At 41.8% G+C, this 18,004-nt stretch overlaps 1 protein-coding gene across 2 annotated transcripts in view; it reads left to right on the forward strand.

The window, feature by feature from the left end:
* The window catches only part of FHIP1A (FHF complex subunit HOOK interacting protein 1A), a 159,617-nt gene that overhangs the window by 49,820 nt on the left and 91,793 nt on the right, over positions 1-18,004 (forward strand). For both annotated transcript variants that reach the window (XM_048847362.2, XM_075127734.1), the window contains exon 2: positions 6,325-6,484. The gene's annotated coding sequence lies outside the window, so the exon portion shown is untranslated. The remainder of the gene's footprint in view (positions 1-6,324; positions 6,485-18,004) is intronic.

Consider the following 18,004-nt stretch of genomic DNA (forward strand, 5'->3'; position numbering starts at 1 on the left):
TTGTGTATCACCAAGTTTCACCTCATTTAAAAATTCTTGCTTACAAAATTAGACATAAAAATACAAAAGTGTCCGAACACACTATTACTGAAAAATTGCTTACTTTCTCATTTTTACCATATAATTATAAAATAAATTGTGGCCCCCAGGTTGAGAAACACTGATATACTATATAAAGCAGCATAAACAAGTCATTGTCTGTATGAAACTTTAGTTTATACTGACTTTGCTAGTGCTTTTCTTGTAGCCTCTTATAAAACTAGGCAAATATCTGGATGAGTTGACATACCTTTGTCATACCCCTGGTTGAGAAGGTCATATGCAAGACCTTTGCATACCCCTGGTTGAGAACCACTGCTGTAGGATATCCAGGGGTTGAAGAAAGAGACAAGTCTCCTCTTTCTCCACTCTTGTAAACTTTGTGAACTATCTTTTAAATTGTTTGTACTGCTAATGCAAGTAAATGGCAGCTGATGATAGAAGAGTTTGGATAATTGTGTGTTATCTTCATAATCCATCTCTGCTGAGAAACAGTTCAGCTGATAGAGGAAAACTAGAGCCTCAGTAAATTCTGGGAAATCTTTTCCTTACTACATGAACAGAAAAAAGTGGAATTTGGTGCTTGATACTCTGTTGTAGGGCTGTAAAATACAAACTCTGCTGTATAAGGGTAAAATGTGCCAAATGAACATGAGTCCATTCCCCAAACAGCTTACAGTCTCAAGGAATGAGAGGATAAAGATTATAATGACCCTAAACAGAGCAGGGTGTGGTCTTCAGATCTTGAATGCTTCCTGGAATAGGTGGCACCATTTTGAGAGAGGGTGTTGGACATAAATTGCAAGGTTGCCATAAGGATAAGGGGAGACATGAAAGAAGTTGGAGGTGGGCAAAAGAGTCCGGGGGAAGGGGATTTTGGCTCGTTTCCAAAGTGTGGGAATGGGAAGTAAGAGGAGAGACCTGTATAACAAACCAAGTTTTAAATTGCCAGTAGCATTTATATAGTTTCCAAACTTGTGTTAGGCACTTAGATAGATTATGAAGATAGAGGAGTGAGGGAAAGGAAGTGATACTTTTAACAATGTCATTAGTTCCTATTATATTTCCAGTTTGAATTTGAAACTGATTTACATTATTTCTCTAGCTTTACAATTAAACCTGTTTTTCCCAACTGTTGTCCCCTCACTCATTATTTTTAGGGCCCTACCAAATTCACAGTCCATTTTGGTCAATTTCATGGACATATTAGTTTAAAAATCATAAATTTCATGATTTCAGCTATTTAAATCTGAAATTTCACGGTGTTGTAATTGTAGGGGTCGTGACCCAAAAAGGAGTTGTGGGGAGGTCGCAAGGTTATTGTATGGGGGGTTGTGGTACTGCTGCCCTTGCCTTCTGCTCAGCTGCCGCCAGCGGTGGCTGGAGGGTGGTGGCTGCTTGGCAGGAGCCCAGCTCTGAAGGCAGAGCCACCACCAGCGGCAGCACAGAAGTAAGGATGGCATGGTTTGGTATTGCCACTCTTACTTCTGCACTGCTGCCTGCAGAGCTGGGCCCTTAGTTAGTAGCCACCACCCTCCAGCCACCCAGCTCTGAAGGCAGCAGTGCAGAAGTAAAGGTGGTATGCTATGGTATTGCCACCCTTACTTCTGCACTGCTGCTCGCGGAGCACTGCCTTCAGAGCTGAGCCCCTGACCAACAGCTGCCATTCTCCGGCCACCCAGCTCTGACGGCAGCACAGATGTAAGGGTGGCATTACTATGACCCCCCCCCCCACAACTCCTTTTTGGGTCAGGACCCCCAATTTGAGAAATGCTGGTCTCTCCCATGAAATCTGTATAGTATAGGGTAAAAGCATACAAAAGACCAGATTTTCACCGTCCATGATGCCTTTTTCATAGCCGTGAATTTGGTAGGGTCCTAATTATTTTATACCACTAAATATCCTGCTTAACCAAATTGCCCTCTGTTACCTCTGTTCCCCTAAAAACCAACCCAGGGTCACACTTGTATTAGTTTTATTTTGATGCCGCTGTTGAGTTAGACAGAAAAGGGATGGAGCTTATTCATACATGCACACATTCACAGCATTCATACCCTCCTGCACCCACACACTTACACAGGTGGAGAGTTACCGGAGACAGCATGGGAAGCCGAGAAGCAGAAGCATGGTAGATCTGGTTTGTCCGCCTGCGGTCATGGATCCGGGCCGGTGAGCAGGTCAAGAAGAAGCAGGGGGCTTGTGTGCATGCCTATCGCCATGCTAGAACTGAGTGGCTCCTGTCACGTACACTGAGTTTTCCTTCTGTGTCCGTCACCGAGAAGCATTCCCAGACCAGTTCCTTTCATGCATCTTCTTTTCTTTACAGCACCCCATGTTTGCCTTCTTAGGGCAGACTACATCAGACACACTTGTCTCCTGTCTCCAGGCTCTTTTCTCTTTGCAGTTTCTCTCTGCCCAGTCCCACATTCACTCCCTTGTTCACACTCCCTTATCTCCCACACACACTCCCTTGTTCACACTCTGTCTCTGAATATTGCAAAGCTTGGAGGTTCATACAAGTGTTAACTGAAAAAGTTACAAAGCTTGCAAAGGTTACAAAACTTAAAATGCTATGCTAACAATAACTGAAGTTACAAAGTCTGCAAAAAGGTTTTAGAACTTGATACAAGTTACAGATCTTACAATTGCATTTGAGCGGAGGCTTTACATAACACCCTCAACCCACAGTCTTCTCTCCTCCTTTCACAACTCAACATCCTCCTGTTTCCATCCCTCTCCACACAACAACACCTAGTCATTCTCCATCATCCCTCTTCAGTAAATGACCAGGCTGAAATGAGTAGTTTACCAAGTATAGCATCCGGTGATGTCATGGGGTGGAAAGAACCTCTGGATCTAAAGGCAGGCTATGCTCGTATTACTGCTGCAATTCCTCCTCCTGTGTTTGGGGTGTGCTGGCCTAGCCTGATCATGAAGGGGGCTGGAGGGTGGCTGGGGCGCTTCTATCTCACAAGGACAAAAGGGGGCACCTAGCTTCCTGGATTGGCTTGGGCTGCTGTCTAATGGGCAGGGAGGGGCCTGGTCTTGTCCACTCTGTGAGTGGCTTAAACTATCCAAACTACTGTACCTAGCAAACACTTTAAAGTAGGTATAGACATAGTGATGCTTGATGGGTTGAGCACTATTTCATTGTGATGTGTGTGAATATAACTGGATGTCAGTCCTCATTTGAAAGAGCCACTGGTGTGGCATTTAGCCAAGCAGAAGTGTGTGTTTCCAGGACAGATGACACTGCAGCCAAGAGCGAATGAGTACATGCTTAACCTCTGACATGGACTGAGCTGCAAGTAACTACATGGTGTTCCCCTGTCTTTGTTCCGTGGCGGTTGTGATTGCCCAAACTGACCTTTTTCCCTTTCTTAATCAGATGTTTTAAATCAAATATAGTTGGACATCAAAGGATCATAGCGTTAGAATTTGGTCCTTTTAACTGGTTAATTTGCCTTACAAGCAGTGGTGTAAGCTCTTCAGGGGTGCACATTTGAAAGCAACAAAATAAAATGATTGTTATTTTGGTATGAAACTCTTTGTTTGTGGATGTAATGATCCTGTGATATATATTTTAAAGTAGGATTTGGCTAATCCCAACCTTATGGATATGTACCAACATTATTTCAAACAAAGGTCTTAGCTGCTTTTTTAAATAATCAATGATAACTAGGTTAGAGAGGAGATTATTGTCCTCCAGGAAATAGAACAGAAAAATCAGTTATGAGTGAGATTAATATTTGAGACTACAACCTTGTTTACACTGCTCTGTGGACTGTTGTGCATTTCCCCCCACCCCAAATGTCATTTTGATTATCTCTGCACTGCGTGCTGTGCCGCTGTAAGGTATGCAGTGTAGCCACGCTTTGTTGGCAAAAAATAAAACCACCACCAACTCTGACAAAGGGCTGTCAACACTGGCGCTTTCTGTCGGTAAAACTTTTGTTGGTCATGGGTGTGTGTGTGGTTTTTTGTTTTTGTTTTTTTCTCACACTCCTCACCGATAAAAGTTTTACTGATGAAAGTGCAGTGTAGACATAGCCTTAATTTATGTGAAATACATGTCGTACGGAGGGAGGATCCCACTCCACTAAAATAAATAAAGTACATTTAGTTTGGTGTTTTACAGAATAGAGAAGTGGGGGGGTGGGGGGATCAAAGGATATAAGAGGTAAGCCAAGCAATATGTTAGGAGTTCTTTATCATCCTGTATCTTTATCTCCTGAGCCTTCTAAAATAGGAGTTTTAGAATTTGCCAAGTTTGATATCTTGCTGTCTTTGGTTTATGCTGGCAGGAAGCTTTGTTACAAAGCCTTCTGGTATAGATTGCAGTAATAATGCGGAGGAGTACTTGTGGCACCTTAGTAATAATGCGGTAATTCATTTTTGCTTTGTTTCCTCTAAGGTACTGTAAATAGTGTGAATGAGTGCTGCATCTCTAATCCTCTTTACTATGACATAGTTTAAATGAATTCATTCTTGATGCGCTAACGTGTCTATTAGGGACAAATTTGTTTGATCCTGATAGCTAGGACAAACATGTAAGTATTTTAATTGTAGTATTAGAACCTAAGGAATACCATTGTTTTCAGTTCAAGAGAAGTTAGGAAGTTTGTATTCCTCCTATGTAACCTTGGTTGTCCATTTAAAATTTTCCTCCCAATCCTCTTGACTCCCTTTTGTTTGTCATTTATTGTGACTTGTCTCCTAATTAGACCACATAATATCTTCCCAGAAGATCTTACAAATTACCTTGATGGAGTACCTAGCACACGGGATTCTGATCTGTGTAGAAGCTGTAAGCACCAGTGTAATATAATGGATGTGAAGTTGAGGTTGTGGAAGTGAACTCTAATGCTCACATAGACCAACTTCAGTATTGCCAGCCCCCAGCATTCAAAAAGCATGAGTCAGACTCAAAACAACAGAGATTTAAAACAAAACAAAACATGCTTTTTAATCTGCCTACTGACACTCCCCACCACCACACACACTTTTAGGGAGAAGCATGTGTGTGTGTGTGTGTGAGAGAGAGAGAGAGAGAGAAAGAGCGAGAGTGCTCATTGTCATATCAGGTTGAAAATACAACCTTTACTCCTGGGGGCATTCTGCGCCAAAAAATTAAAAAGTCTGCAAAATACATTTTGTCAAAATTACACTACATAATCACACCGGTTTCAGTTATTTTGGTAACTTATTTCAGAATACCAACCACACACACACACACACACTCTCTCTCTCACCCACTCCTCCAGGAGTAGAGAGTTAAAGAAACCCCTACGATAATCCAGTTCATGTTTCTCTGCCCCCTTTCCTCCTCCCAAAGCCCAGCCGAGGGGGCCAGACACCCACATCCCCTCCCCTTCAGAGCCCAGCCATGACCCCCCCCCCCACCGGCTCAGATACCTGCACACCCTTCCCTCCCCCCAGAGCCCAACTGTTTATCTGAAAGTAGAACTGGATTGGGGAAAAAAAGTTTAAAAATTGACTGTTCTCCCCCACTACCACCTGTGTGGGGTGTGGTGGTGGTGGTGGTTTTGTTTGTTTTGTGTGTGTTTCGAAAATTGAGAAGTTTTGCTCAGCATTTCCTGAGGGTAGTTTGGTTTCAAATCATGGGTAAGTTGAACATTGATAACTTAAAGTCCATACATTTCAAAATGAAAAGTTTTAAAAGTATAGGTGAAACATGCCAAAACAAGAGGACATAGGACTGTTTACTATGTAAGCCTAGAATAATTGGGTTAAAATTAAGCTATTTCATATTTTCTTCTTTTTTTGGCCATATGAGGATCTGATTGTTTGATTGAAATGACAGGAAGATAATGTGCTCCCATTGTCACACCCAGACCCCTGGTTAATTATATAAACAACCTGTCCCTTAGAGTAGACAACATGATGATACTGTACTAAAGAAAATTATGCCATTGTTTATTGGCTCTACAGATGACATTGGTTGTGATGAGTGAAGGCTTTTAAGCAAACAGCCCCTGGCTTGAAAGGAGGCTGAAGGAAAGATTCTATCTTCATGATTCTTTGACTCTGGAACTTTGTTCTTTCTTCCCCTTGGTCTATTTTGGGCCCTGATCCTGCAAGCTGTTCTGCATAAACAGACACCCATTGATTTCAGTCGAGTTTTGCAAAGGTTCTGAGGTCCAGCTACACAGAATAGCTTGCAGGATAAAGGCCACAGACATTTAATTCTTGTATCATTTTATACTCTTCTGAATTATTTTTCTGTATGAATGTTTTACACATGTATGTATGTATGTTTATAGGATTTTGAATGTACTGAACCCCATCCTTTCCCTGGAATTGTGCTCCATTGAGAAGAGTCCCACTGAATCCTTACTGCTAACAAATCTGCTGTTCAACTGAGTGGATTTCAAGAGCTGCAAAACTGCCAGAGCTACAATCTTGCAGAAGATCTTACTGCATGTGAGTGACTACTTCTTTTAACATCATTTCCTTGGTATTTTAAAAATACTCCAATTTAACTAGCCCAGATTTAAGAACTAAGGTTCCTAGAAATTTGTAAGATTTTAAAAAAGGTAACATATTTCTGTTTCCTAAAAGTGAAGAGAATATTGGCTTAATAACAGAGCCTATATTTAAAAAAACCCCTGAATGTGTTCTTTATTAAATAAATTTTTTATTGTATGTTTAATTCCCTACCATGCAAGGTATTCTAAAATTTAAACCAAGAGTTAATTTTGTTGCAAAGTTAGAAACCTTTGAAAATAAAAGTTGGAATATTTTTTTAATGTAAATTTTAAATAAAGTGTTGTGAATGCAATTTAGGAGAAGCTCCTTACTGCCCAGTGTGGATTAACATTTACTAATGATGTTGAACCTCAAACACTGTTGTTCAAAGCGAAGGAGTAAGATGAGTAGGGAACCTAAATTATGATCCCAGTGCCATATGCCCATTACTAGTCAAACAAGATCTAAGCTTGTAAAATGCAAGCTTAGCAGAATGCTTATATGCTCTATGGTTTTTATTAATAAGCTAATTAATGTGTACAGGTGTTTCGTCAAACCAAGGTGTAAACAGAAACTGATTAGACTAATATTAGATATATTCCTAAAGGACGCTAGATGCTGGAAACGGCAGAAATTCACTGTAGCGTTATCCCTTTTTCTCTGCTCTCTGAATCCCAAATTCCTAACCTCTATAGTACCAGAACATGAGTTCTTTCATTGGGTCTTCACTTCCTTTCTTTGGATCACAACAGGTGGGCTCTGCATGTGAGGCTGTTTCTGAGGCCATTGGGAAGGTGGCAGATGGCCATTTTGGACACCAGTGCTAATCCCTTTAAACCAGCTCACATGGGAGATGTTTGTAAAGCATATGGTCATTGTTGCTCTTCTTCCAAGAGCACCACCTCAAAGGGGCTGCACTGTATTTTAGATTGGGGAATGGTAATCTTTCTGCAGAAAATAAATCTTCTTATCTGTCTAAATCACTATACTGTCTGAATGCCTGTGGTATATTGGGATTTACTACTAGGGACTTGTTGTGTTGACTGAGAAATGACTTCAAATTGGACCAATTTTAAGACTTTGAGCCTAATTGTGCTTTCAACTGGTAGAAAACTAATGTAACTCCTTGTGGTGTTACTCTTGTATACAAGAAATTAGAATTGGGGCCAAGACTTTAAAGCAATACTTATTTCCAATGCTTGTGTGGATTTTGGCAATAGCTGCACTACTAGAATTTAACTTCCTGCTATTAGAGGTGTTTTGGGATGCTTTAAATAAGACGTATAGAAAATCAAATGCTATTGAAGGAAAAAATCTTGGTGAAGTGATCTTTTTTGCATTTCCTTGCTATTACTATGTGAGATACTTCTTGGTAGGTTTGGCTACATATTAAGAGTAAAGAGCAAGTATAATGCAATATTACAGACTAATATTAAAGGTATTTTTATCACAAAATATCAAGACTTACAATCACTTTCTTTGTCCTGTTTGTTTTTAAAGCAGTGAGAGTTTTGCTCAAGTAAGGAGTCCAGAACTCATTCCTGTATATGTAGAAATCACATTACGTACCAGTAAAATGCAGTGACTTCTCAGGTGAAACCAGAGTTGCTATTCTGCACCAACAATAGTACACTACATTTTTTGTTCTAATTTTAGGCCAGGAATTAGCTGTGTGGGTAGATTCCAGAGGCCACCGCTGCAGCTAAAGAAATTATTCAATTGGCGAGAAGGTACTGAAGCTTTACTTTACTATGTATACAGTAGCTTCTAAAAGAACAGCAACATAACTATCAATACAGCAGACTCCAAGATCTAAATACCTATATAGGCAGTTAAATACAACTTGTAAAACTGTCTGTAATAGTGTGATGTAATAATTCCATGGTTAATATTACAGGTGGCATAAATAGAATAAACAGAATAAATAGATAAATAGAATAAACAGACTGACCCTTGGGGAACCAGTTACCCCTCTCCATTCTGAAAATTTACCATTTATTCCTACCCATTGTTCCCTGTCTTTTAACCAGTTCTCAATCCATGAAATGATCTTACCTCTTATCCCATGACAACTTAATTTATGTAAGAGCTTTTGGTGAGGGGCCTTGTCAAAGGCTTTCTGGAAATCTACGTACACTATGTCCACTGGATCCCCCTTGTCCACATGTTTTTTTGACCCCCTCAAAGAACTCTGATAGATTAGTAAGACATGATCTCCCTTTACAGAAACCATGTTGACTTTTGTGCAACAATTTATGTTGTTGTACGTGTCGGACAATTTTATTCTTTACTATTGTTTCAACTAATTTGCCCAGTACTGACGTTAGACTTACCGGTCTGTAATTGCCAGGATCACCTCTAGAGCCCTTCTTAAATATTGGCGTTACGTATTGGGTCCGTGCCCCCAAAGCTGCAAACTTAATTGAAAATAGCTCAGCAGGTTACCTGTCTCCAGCACCCAGACACCCAGTTTCCAATGAGATCCAAAGCTCAAATAAATCCATTTTACTCTTTATAAAGCTTAGACAGGGTAAATTCATAAATTTTCTGTCCTCTATAACACTGATAGAGAGATATGCACAGCTGTTTGCTCCCCCAGGTATCAATCACTTACTCTGGGTTTATTAATAAACAAAAGTGATTTTATTAAGTATAAAAAGCAGGATTTAAGTGGTTTCAAGTAATAATAGACAGAACAAAGTAAGTCACCAAGCAAAATAAAGCAAAAACACACAAGTCTAAGCCTAATACATTAAGAAACTTCTTACAGGTAATATCTCACCCTCAGAGATGTTCCAATAAGCTTCTTTCACAGACTAGACTCCTTCCTAGTCTGGGCCCAATCCTTTCCCCTGGTACCATCCTTGTTAGTTCCAGCAGACATTTGAGTTTGTAAGCAGGAGTTCTCTCATGACTGGCTGCCGCCTTTGTCCTGCTCCACCTCCTTCTATAGCTTTGGCAGAAGGCGGGAATCTTTTGTCTGTGCTTGTCCCTACCCCTGCCTCATCAATGGAAAAGTACAAGGATTAAGATGCATTCCAGTTTCATGTGACATGGTCACATATCACTGTAAGACCCCTAGATCTCCATTCTTCCTGAGTTGGCCCACACCTCGCCACCTCTACTCCAGGGCTCCGGGGGCTATTTAAAGGACCAGGGCGGTAGAAGCAGGGGAGCCACAGGCCCTTTAAATAGCCCCCAGAGCCCTGGAGTAACAGGGGCTACAGGGGCTATTTAAAGGGCTGGGGCTCCAGCTGCCTCTGCTGCCCCGGTCCTTTAAATAGCCGCTGTAGCCCCGCCACTTCCCCAGGGCTCCGGCAGCTAATTAAAGGACCGGGGCAGTAGAAGCAGGGGAGCCCTGGGCCCTTTAAATAGCCCCCGGAGCCCTGGGCTGCTGCTGCTACCCCGGGGAGGGGGGAGGAGGAGGAGAAGGAGGGGAGGGCACTTTCTTTACAGGGTGGGTTGGGGCTGGCTCTGACCCCCTCAGCACCGCCCCTTTCGCCCTAGGCCCCGCCCCTTCCAGGGGCCAGAGGTGGCCCCAGCGTACCGGTAAGTCACTCAACTTACTTTCACCCCTGTTTATAACCCTATTATTCTCAAGGTCAGTGATTTTCAAACTTTTTTTCTGGGCACCCAGTTGAAGAAAATTGATGCCAGCGATGCAATGGAGCTGGGGATGGGGGGTTTGGAGGGTGGGAGAGGCTCAGGGCTGGGGCAGAGGGTTGGGGTGTGGGCGTGAGGGCTGCAGGGTGGGGGTGGAAATGAGGGGTTCAGGGTGTGGGAGGGGGCTCTGGGCTGGGGCAGGGGGTTGGGGTGCGGGAAGGGGGCAGGGCTCTGGGGTGGGGCCAGTGATGGGTTTTGAGTGCAGGAAGGGGTTCCAGGTTTGGGGGGCTCAGGGCTGGGGCAGGGGGTTGGGGTACAGAAGGGCTCTGGGCTCGGGATGAGGGGCTTGGGGTGCAGGAGGGGCTCTGGGTTTGTGGGGGGCTCAGGGCTGGGGCAGGGGGTTGGGGTATGGGAGGGGATCCAGTTCCCATTGGCTGGTTGCCAGCCAATGGGAGTGTGGAGCCAGTGCTCAGGGAGGGGCAATGTGTGGAGGGCCCCCCTGTCTGGAAGCCAGACCCGCTACTGGCCACTTCCAGGGCACAGCGTCGTGTCCGAAAAGGTAGGCACTAGCCTGCCTTAGTTGGGCAGCACCGCCTTTAACATCCTGGTCAGCGGTGCTGACAAGAGCAAGCCGACCCAGCGTCTTACATGCCGCAACCCAGCAGTGGGTCACGACCCACAGTTTGAAAAACACTGCTATAGGTGCTTACAAACTGATTATTTAATAATTGGTTATAGTATCTTTCCAGGTATTGAAGATAGGCTTACTGGTCTATAATTCCCTGAGTCGTCTTTGTTCCCCTTTTCAGAGATGATGCCTTCTGTCTTAAGGAGAATGCTTTGGCATATTCAATGAAAGCAAGAGGTCAGAGCCAAAAGGTAAAATTTTCAAAAGCATTCAAGTGACTTTAAATCCCTTTTCAAAAGTGACTTAGCCACTTGAGTCACTTAAATGCTTTTGAAAGTTTTACCCTCTGGCTCTGACCTCTTTGAATTCATTGAAGAGAAACTCCCTTAAACTGTCTCCTTTCCTTCAGGTTAAATGTAAGAAACCATAGTGATCTCCAAGACAAAGGCACACCCAATCCCACTCAGGGATTCAAATGACTTGGTGAGAGTGGTTTTTCAAGGGGCATTGATTGGGTAAGGGTTTGTGCACAGGAGAGAGACAGAAAAAGCAGAAAAGGAGACACGTACTGAATAAGCAGGTGGTAGCACAACCCTGAGAAAAGCCTAAAGAGGAGGTTATGGGGGATGCTGCGTAAAGAGGTTTGGAGCTGTGAGTAAGCAAGCTGTCTGCTGTTGTTCTGGTTCCCCCTGAGCTCAGGTAAACAGGACTTTGCACATACACTTTGTAAATGAACAAAATTGCATCAAAGGTAACAGACTCCATCATCAGTTTCTGTTTCCAGTTGGACCAGTCCACAAGATTAGCCCTCGTGCCCTGTCTAAAATCATATTTTGGCCAAAGTCCATTTTCAAAAGTGACGTAGGTTCTTAAGTCATTCTGGGTGCTCTTGAAAATGTTACCCATAGCCTATGTTCAGATTTAATTTGAAATATGATATAGGAGCACATGTTGAACACTGCCTCATTACTGACTCAGAGAAGAGTGCAGCCTTTAATGAATCACCAGCCTGTTCTTCCTGAATTTGCTTTGATAATCTCCCATCCAATTACTAACCATGTCCAACCCTGCTTAATTTAGATCATGTCCCATAATGTAATACCGTACGTGACATTCTACTGCTCATAATCATAACAAGGTAGAAAAATCACTTTAATTAATGAATTCAGGGCTTAAACCTTGGGCTGTGTTGAGCACCTGCAGCTCCCAGTGAAATCGATGAGGTGAGAGGTGCACAGAACTTCAGTGTGGCTCTAGTTAAGTACTGGGATGTCTCAGTAAAATAAACTAACTATTTACATTTCTTAGGCTTTGTCTACACTTGCATTTCATTAGCAAAACTTTTCTCGTTCGGGATGTTAAAAAAACACACATCCCCGACCGACAAAAGTTTTACCGACGAAAAGCCCCAGTGTGAACAGTGCTTTGTTGGCAGGAGCACTCTCCGGCCAACAAAGCCGCTGCCGCTCGTGGGGGGTGGAAGTTTTTCGTGGGCAGGAGAATTCTCTCCTGCCAACAAACAGCCGCTACACTGTGCATCTTTTAGCACTGGTGACCCCTTTCACATAGCAAGCCTCTGAGTGCAACCCCCCCCTTATAAATTAAAAGCACTTTTTAAAATATTTAACACCATTATAAATGCTGGAGGCAAAGCGGGGTTTAGTGTGGGGCTGACAGCTCGCAACCCCCCCATGTAATAACCTTGTGACCCCCCTGGGGGGTCCCGACTCTCAGTTTGAGAACCCGTTTTAGTGGTAGGGCTGTAGCGGCACAGCTGTATCTCTAAAAGTTGAGCATTGTAGCCATAGGCTAAGTCTCTAGGGAGAGGTTAAAGGTGAAAAACAGGTTTTCTGTCAGACAATAAATGTTTAGGTATCTGTCTGTTTACATGTAAATTAAGTATTGTGTTCACAATGGGCCCTCTCTCACCAGTCTGTACAGAATGTTAAGGAAGGATTGTGAAAATTTCAAAGAGAGAAAAGTGACAGGTGGAAATAAGCAGCTGGCAGCGGAGGGGCGGGTGACCCTATCTTGAGGTACACATCAAAACCACATTGTTTTTTAAATCTAACTTCACAGGGACTGATTCTGCTCTTGCTTTCACTGGTGGAAATCTAGAGTAACTGCTGAAAACAATGATCTTAAACCAAAATTTGTTTGCCTAACATTATTTACTTCAGTACAGTAAACAAAATTGAGATTCTATTGTACTGGCAAAAATAGTATTTGGAACTTTTGGAAAAGGTAAATAATATATAGTGCAGCAATAAAGAATTAGGCCTGGGGAAGTCTAAAACAATGGAATAGGGTGGCCAAAAATAGTACATTGGAGAGGTGAAACCCTTATATTCCATTGTTTACTTGGGCTCAGTTTTTGCTTGTTTAGAAGGGACAAGAAAAACTGGTCTTGTGCTTTGAAAGACCAGGTATATACAGTATGTTGGTTTCAAAGAATGCGTTGGCTAGCATGTCTGTAAACTCCAGCATAGACAAGGCAAGCTGTACTTTAATATGTGCTAGCTGACAGGTATACAACTTTATATTATTTGGTTTTATACAGTTGAGAGAAAAAGGGCTTGTTGATGACACACTTAAAAGGGAGGTCTGTACTTTCCTTAATCTCTGTGCTACGATATAATTTTTTAACAGTGAAACATCTGTTGTTGTTTCAGAGTAAACAGATATGCTTCTCTTTTAAAAATCCAGTACAGGGGAATTTGGGGAAATCAAAAACCTTCATTGATTTCTTGAGTATGTGTTACAGGTTCACCTCTGTGCCAGTTCACAGAGAATGAGAGTTGTAAAATCCAGTATTTATGTAACAGTTTTTTAACTTACACATTTACTTGTCAGACTCTCGTGTACATTGAAAATGGGTTTCATTCTTTTCACATTCTATTTAGATCTAGAGATATAGAATGATCCAGACAAAAATAAAAATAAATGTTCTGAGGAAGGTCTAGCTAGGGCTTCTGACCCAATATGCAAGTCCAAATCCAGTTCTCATTTCTCATGTGACCTTGGCATGAAGCCATGTACTTGTTGCTTTATCTCATTAGACTTCAGTTAGCTCTGTCTTGGGCTGGTATGCCAGAATTTCCTTTTTCTATTGTCCTGTTCTAAATCCACTTTTTAAAAAAAGTAGCCCAAAAGAGTTTGAGTGTAGGTGAGCAGGGAGGCATATGAAGATGCTATGAGAATTCCAAGCATGAGGAGCTCTTCAAAACTCTGATTAATTTCCCTCTGTGAATATTGCATGTTTTTGGACGCGAAGAAGGTCTGAATGGGAAACAAAAGATGAAAGATTCCAGTCAAATGTATGCAACCTGCACAAGTCCTACAAAAATAGAAGCCAAATTGCTTTAAAAGTTATTTGCAAGTACTCTTCCCATGCATATGGCTAGTGGCTGGGTTTTCCTCTTATATAGTATACAGGTTGTATAGTTTTTCTTTTGAAACTTCTATATTGTACCCTGCTGTAGGAGCCAGAGAGTGGAGTGCTCTGTCTGCCTAGGGAAAATGCTGTGTCTTGCGATGCAACATCACTGTTTTGATGACTGGGGAGTCCCTTGTGCAGCTGGCAAAGTGGTATTCCATACCTGCCAACCACTGCCAAAAAATATAATGGATGCCTGTTTTCGTATCTGCCATGGCAAACACTGGCCCAAATTATATAAGTCAGATTAATGTATGTATTTGCCTTCTTAAGGGCTATACTTTTAACTTTCTTCACAGTTTTTCTTCATTTAAAAAAATGTTGATTATAGGCCTTTGTATTAAAAGTCTTTGACTTGATGCATAGATTGTGTGTGAGGCTCATAAAGGGAAAGATGAACGTGATATGTGTGCACACCTGCCCATATGCAGGCCTTTGACTTGCAGCAAATCTTAGCACACATTCTTGGATTCTGATTATCACAGCATTGCAGGCAGTAGGACACCTGCTGAAAGGAATCAGACTCCTGAAGAGCCAAGAGGCTGCCTACCGTGTACGTCTGGTGTACAGATAATTATCACCTGCGTCGTCTGAGGGCTTGTCTACATTTACAGCGCTGCAGCAGCATACCTGCGCTGCTGCAAGCGGCACCACTGTAGCACTTAGTGAAGACACTACTTGTGCTGGTGGGCTACCTATGCTGTCAATGTAACGCTGTGTACACTGGGAGTTAAGTCAGTGTAACTACATTGCTCAGGGGTGTGGATTTTCCCCAACCAATATAAATTAGTGTGGGCCAAGTCTGAGTTACAAACTCTAGGTTCTCCTGGAAGTCTTTCTCATGTTCTTGACTTCATCATCATTACACCTTATACATCACTAGGCACAGAGTGTCTTCTGTAACTCTGTAAGCATGATTATGTTAAAAATATCTTCTGACATATAGAACTGTTAGTCTAGTAGTTGAGTATATGTTTTGTATATGTGGAGAGGTGAATACTCTGTATTAAAATGCGGGGTTATGATAGATTAAGTCATTGACAGTGCTTACCCTTTCACCCATTCAAGGTCTGGGCTTCATGCACTAGTGCCCTTATTTACATTAAACTGCATATGAAAGTTTGATATGTGGGTGAGTAGAAAATGAAACACAAATTGAGAGGGTTAAAGATAATCTGTTCTATTTCTAATTTGTTTAGCAGAAGTGTGGCAATTTCTTCAAGTGAAAAATTAACAAGTGCCTGTGCTTTGCATTTTAATAATGCCAAAGGTGGGGATGAGAATTTTTTTCAGTGTATGTGTGCTGGTTTTAGATATTTTGGCTTTTAAAAAAGAAAATGTGTATAGAAATGGAAGGGGGTTTGTATGTTTTATTACACTTTGCACATACACTATCATTGTTTAATTATTGTAGTGAGATGATTGTCTCTGGCAAATGAGCATTTCTCTCTACCAAGTAGAGTTGGAGAGAGCTCTAGGAATAAAAACTTAGAGCATTTAGATACTCATATGGTTTTAAAATCTGAATTAAAAAAACAAACAAACTGCCCAATAAATCCAGGTCCATGCTGAGCAATGAGCAACAACTTGGCTCTTGACCCATCAACATGCAGCATTTACCCCTAATTAATGTATCTGTATCTATGCCACTGTGGCTCAACTGCATAAAAGAGGCTGTTGGAGACCAAAAAGACATCCATTTAAAAACTGGAAGTCTCATCCTACTGAGGAAAATAGAAAGGAGCATACATTCTGGAAAGTGAAGTTTAAAAATATGATTAGGCAAGCCAAAAAAGAATTGGAAGAGCAAAATAGGAAAAGACACAAAAGACACAAAAACTACCAGCAAATTTCTTTAAAGTACTTCAGAAGCAGGAAGCCTGCCAAACAGTAATGAGGCCAGTGGACATCGAGGTGCTGAAGGAGCTCTCAAGGAAGACACGGCTGTTGCGAAGAATTTAATGAATTCTTTCTATCAGTCATCGCTGCAGAGGATGTAAGGGAGATTCCCACACCTGAGCCATCCTTTTTAGGTGACAAATCTGAGGAACTGTCCCAGATTGAAAAGTCAGTAGAGGAGGTTTTGAAACAGATAGATTAAAATATATAGTAGTAAGTCACCCTGACCAGATGGTATTCACCCAAGAGTTCTGAAGAAACTCAAATGTGAAATTGCAGATCTACTAACCATGGTATGTAACCTAATGCTTAAATCAGCCTCTGTACCAGATGATTGGAGGATAGCTAATGTGACACCAGTTTTTAAAAAGGCTCCAAAGGTGATCCTGGCAATTGCTGGTGAGCCTAACTTCAGTACCAGACAAAGTGGTTGAAAGTGTAATAAAGAACAGAATTATCAGACACCTAGATAAACATGATATCTTGGGGAAGCGTCAACACAGCTTTTGTAAAGCGAAATCATCAATCTCAACTGATGCCTCATCAATCTGTTAGAATTCTTTGTGGGGGTCAACAAACATGTGGACAAGGGTAATCCAGTGAATATATGACAGGTTTCGGAGTAGCAGCCGTGTTAGTCTGTATCCGCAAAAAGAAAAGGAGTACTTGTGGCACCTTAGAGACTAACAAATTTATTTGAGCATAAGCTTTCGTGAGCTACAGCTCACTTCATCCGATAACAAATAAATTTGTTAGTCTCTAAGGTGCCCCAAGTACTCCTTTTCTTTTTCCAGTGAATATAGTGTACTTGGACTTTCAGAAGACCTTTGACATGGTCCTTCACCAAAAGCTCTTAAGCAAAGTAAGTAGACACAGGATAAAAGGGAATCATAGATCAGTAACTGGTTAAAAGATAGGAAACAAAGGGTAGAAATAAATGCTCAGTTTTCATAGTAGAGAAAGAGAAATAGCAGGATCCCAAGGATCTGAACGGGGGCTAGTGCTGCTCAACGTAGTCATAAATGATCTGGAAAAGGGGATAAACAGTGAGGTGGCAAAGCTTGCAGATCATCCCAAATTATGCAAAGTAGTTAAGTCCAAAGCAGACTTCAAAGAGCTACAAAGGGATCTCACAAAATTGGGTGACTGAGTGACAAAATGGCAGATGAAATTTAGTGTTAACTGCAAAGTAGTGCACATTGGAAAACATAATCCCAAGTGTGAACACACAGTGGCATTTAAATTAGTCGTTACCACTCAAGAAAGAGATTTTGGAGTCATTAGGCTAGTTCTCTGAAAACATCTGCTCACTGTGCAGCTTCGGTCAAATAAGCTAACACAATGTGAGGGCTTGTCTACACTACCATGCGGGGTCGATCTAAGGTACACAACTTCAGCTACGTGAATAGCTTCACTGCGGTAAGTCGACAGCTGATGCTCTCCCGTCAACTCCGCTTGCGCTCCTCGTTCTGGTGGCGTACCGGAGTCAACGGGAGAGCGCTCACCCATCGATTTTGTGCGTCTGTACTAGACGTGGTAAATCGACCCCCGCTGGATCGATTGCTGCCCGCCGATCGGGCAGATAGTGTAGACAAGCCCTTAGGAACCATTAGGAAAGGAATAGAAAATAAGACAGAAAAATGTCAATACCAGTTTGTAAATCCATGGTATGTCCACATCTTGAATACTGCATGCAGCTCTGGTTGTCCCATCTCAAAAAAAGATATATTAGAATTGTAAAACTTATAGAGAAGGGCAACAAAAATGACTAAGGGTATGGAATGGTTTCCATAAGAGGAGAAACTAAAAAGACTGGAACTATTCAACTTAAAAAAGAGATAACTCAGGGTATGTCTACACTACGGAATAAGGTCGAATTTATAGAAGTAGTTTTTTTAGAAATCGGTTT

The sequence above is a fragment of the Caretta caretta genome, chromosome 4 (genome assembly GCF_965140235.1).
Source record: "Caretta caretta isolate rCarCar2 chromosome 4, rCarCar1.hap1, whole genome shotgun sequence".
Classification (NCBI taxonomy): domain Eukaryota; kingdom Metazoa; phylum Chordata; order Testudines; family Cheloniidae; genus Caretta; species Caretta caretta.